This window comes from Odontomachus brunneus, unplaced genomic scaffold (assembly GCF_010583005.1).
Source record: "Odontomachus brunneus isolate Ranch 3 - 2012 unplaced genomic scaffold, Obru_v1 Obru_scaffold_081, whole genome shotgun sequence".
Lineage (NCBI taxonomy): Eukaryota > Metazoa > Arthropoda > Insecta > Hymenoptera > Formicidae > Odontomachus > Odontomachus brunneus.
In genome coordinates, this window is record NW_022639531.1 from 188,949 (window position 1) to 193,237 (window position 4,289).

Here is a 4,289-nt window from a genome sequence, read left to right on the forward strand (position 1 = left end):
AATCTGCATTTGGAAACTTAAGAATATCGAAAAAGTTTGCAGAAAAATTTTTATATATATATGGTTAGGTTTTCCGTTGAATATGATAAAACAAAGCAACACACATTTTCATGTAAGTTCTATACATATATATATATATATATATATATATATATATATATATAAAATACGAAAAGAATAGCGTGATTATGTTAGTGATGATCTTCTCTGCATTATCGACATTGTTCGAGTTCGTCATCGACTCCAGCATCCCCTTAAGACTCCGTATGAAGGCTCGTTTCTGTACGAGTGTCGTTTAAATTACATTGTACGACCGGCAGAACGTGAATGTCCTCTGAGTAGAAAGGTTTGTAAAAGTTCGAGAGGATTCGTCGATTCGTGGAGAGAGGGCTAAAGTGCAGCGGCTGATTTCGCATCGATAAATACATGCTCGGTTTGCCATAAAACTGCATAAAACATTTGGCGAGCACGCGTCGTCGAGCGGCGTACAGTATAAGAGAGGGGAGGGAGACATGAGCGCGCGAGGTAAGGAGTGAGAAGATAGTCGGTATTAAATTTCATTTTAAATGGCTGAGACCTGTCAGTCCCTGTGTTTCCGCAGATGTTGCCGAGGAGTGCTTTCTATATTCGATATTTCGCGTCTCGCACTCCCCACACCCGCACTTGGCACTATATTCCCGACGTCACCGTGGAAACGGCGGTCTTAAAAAATCGCCATGTGAGAGCCGCATAGTCGGAGAGTAATGTCTCGATCTGCGAAACGCCACGTTATGAAGGAAGTTGAAATATACAGGGAAAGGAAGGAAAACGTACGAATTTAATTTCTTGAAATCTATATTTCGTCGAAAAAGAACAAAGCGTCGCAAAGATCAATTTAATATAATGAGAAGTAGTTTCAAAGCTGAAAGATCTTTAGATTCTATGATAAAATTGAATTATACGTGTGACCCTCCTCCTCCCCTCCGATTATTGCTCGCGAAGACACGCACGGGAATAAGATATGTTTCCTTTGAGCAATAAGGATCTATCGTTGGTCTTTCTTACCAGCGCGGGAGAAATCCGAAGAACAACGGGACGAGGAATTTTCAAGGGGGAACTCTACCTGCGTGTTCTTTGTAAAACTTTAACTCACTTGAGACCAAGTCTTTGAATGAATCAAAAGCAAGTGCTTCGGGAGAAAACCAAATAACGCCGTCCTTAGTGTGGGTGACAACCATAGAGCCGGCAAGAAACTTGTCAAAGAAAAGAAAGATTCGTCATTAATGATTCATGGTTATGCCATCTGCATTTCGCGATTGCAAGACTAAGCGTTGACGCAGAAAGCAAGAATTTGTTGCAAACACGATTGTCAGCGCTCGAACAAATTTTCCTTACGCTGATTAATCTGATGATATAAATAAAAAAAAATTATTTTAACTTAATTATTATCCTCATCAATCATAATGTAACTCTTCACAAAACTCTGAATTTTATAACGTTGATCATTCAATTAAGTTATGAAAATCAAATTAATATTGCGTATACATAACGCTTCAAATACGACTCAACGGCCACTTTCTTTTCCTGCAAGGGATGTTGTCTTCTTGACGGCTTGTAATAACTTAAACACTTCTATACACACAGCCGCCGCACTTCTACGGCAAAGACATCACACTGCAGGGCATACTTTTGGGGAACTCACAGATGGTAGGAAGGGACATGGTACGACACTATCTCACGGTGGATCTCGAAAAAGTGCGATTTAATGCACTGGATATTGGAGAAAGCGGGAGAGCCCAATAAGATGTCGGCAAAAGAAGAACAACGGACACCCTGGCCTCGGAGGGAGCCTCTGAAGCGGCGGCTCGGTGACAGAACAATTTGTGCGCATAAATCACCAAGCCGTTTCTTCATATCCTCTAATATGAATCGTCTCGCTTGCTTCGCTCGTAACACACGAAGCGTCGAGGCCAACGGTTGTACTGAGATTGATTGCGAACTATAATCTTGTTACGGACATCACAATATAGCGCGAATCCAAAGAAAAAATCAAATTTGAAATCGGATTTTTACATATAACAGCAAGGAAGGATTATACTGAAGGGTATTGCTATTTGAATGATCCACTGAAAAAAAACAGGTCGTCCAAAACGAACAAAGTCTCTGGGCTAAGCAAATTTGATTGCATCAACTCCAATCGAGCTAAATTAAATAAAAATTAAGTCTGTTAAACAATTTGATACAGGAATTTCGACTAAAAAGTTTAATCAAATGTAAAAAGTTAATAGAACTGAAATGTAGTTATGTAGACGCTATAAATGTCTCTCTCTCTCTCTCTCTCTCTCTCTCTCTCTCTCTCTCTCTCTCTGTTTCTCTACTACGTTTACCTACAAATTAATTCTTGTCGCTGCAAGACAGGCAAATAAACTTTACCACGTGAAACTTTTTTAGTTAATAAATCCTGAATAGACACTCTTTAAATCATCAATCTATCATGATATATGCAATCTAAAGGAAGAATTTTATGAGATATTACATTATTCTTACATTACATTATAACTTATAATACATATAACTGATTCAACTCGGGAGAGAAATTGAGTTAAAGATCTCTTAACGTTTTGACAACTCATTTGTTTGCCGTTACTTTACGAGATAATCAATTAACATTATGGTTAACAATTTTAATCAATTTTATCAAATACTTCGTTTGGTTCGTTTAGCGCAAATCAAAGATTACCAGAACATCAAAATTATGCTGAAAGAGTTGAGGCAAATTAGTTTGCATATACAATCCAGAATTTTAGTTTGCTTAATTCAATTTTAATTGTTGCGAACAATCTGGTTTTATAGTGCACGTCAGCATACCAGTATAACTCGTTACCTCTTAAACTTTCGGGAATAACAATAGATTTATCTTGAAACTATTTTTTTTTTTAATAAATATTAAATTAGTATAAGTTTGTAGAGATTTTTACGAGAAATTCAAAACTGATACTTCCATGGTCAGTCATAACTTTATTTTTTCATTTTTTTTTATTACCGTTTACAATAATGTCTGAATATTTATTACTTTAATGTACATACAAACAGATGAAAAGTGATATATTAATAACACCAGTCTCTCTGAGATTGGAATACATAAATATATATATATATATATTTTTTTTTTTTCTATATATATATATATATATAGTATATTTTCTATTACAATATTATTGGAACCAATGCTATTATATTAGACGTAATGCTATTGTTTTAATAATTCAAATATTAGTTTGAATAATATTACTATTGAATTAAGAACATTAATTCCAATTACAGCGTTTCTGTTTCTGATATACTATTTTGTTTTTCTACATATATTATCGTGCCATAAAAGAAAAACGATCAGTACATTATTAAATAAAATTATGCTCTATAGGAACATCGGCCTTTAACTCTTAGTATAAATCTCTACGAAATTATGAAACAACTCAATACATTACTGAAGCATCTCTGTCAATGTTAGCTGTCGAATGAATAGTCGCGTCAGTACAAACGGCGGAGCATTGATAATTTATAATCAACAAGCGGTATATTCAGCATAAGTCTTCCGATACGTGATTAATAAGAGACGCTTTGCGTCAATTTCTTGAGAAATTTTTGATAGCGTGAAAGCGTTTACAGTGCAATGTCATAGCGCGCACATCCAATATTTTCCATGTCGCGTTACGCGTTGCTTTTTACGGATAAAGGTAGAGGCGAGAGCTAACGTTGAATTCAGCTCACGTACGCATTTATCCTTTTTGCGGAATGAGTGATAATTCGATGAAATCGAATTACCGAGTCGGTCCGGCGTGAAAAGCGTCGAAGTTAGCCGCAGTGGACGGTACATGGCAGCGCTCTGCGCAGCGCGTTTTCGAAATTTAATTATGACGTGCTGCACGTGCGCGAAGATCCCCGCTCCGTGCCACACATATATGATACGAGCCAAAGAAGCACGTATTGAAATGTAACTAGCTCGTTCAACGCCGTCAAAGGCAGATCGCGATCTGATCAAGGAATGAAGAAAAGTGCCATAACTGATGATATTTCACATCTTAAATTTTGTCGGACATTGTACTTAAACTGTGAAGAATCTAGTGCGATATTTATCGTAATAACAACACATATAAATTTAATTCTTGTTTTGATAATTCTTTGATTTTTAATATATGTAAAAAAATAAAATAGTATATCAGAAACAAAAACGCTGTAATTGGAATAAATATTCTTAACTCAATAGTAATATTATTCAAATTAATATTTGAGTTATTAAAACAATAGCA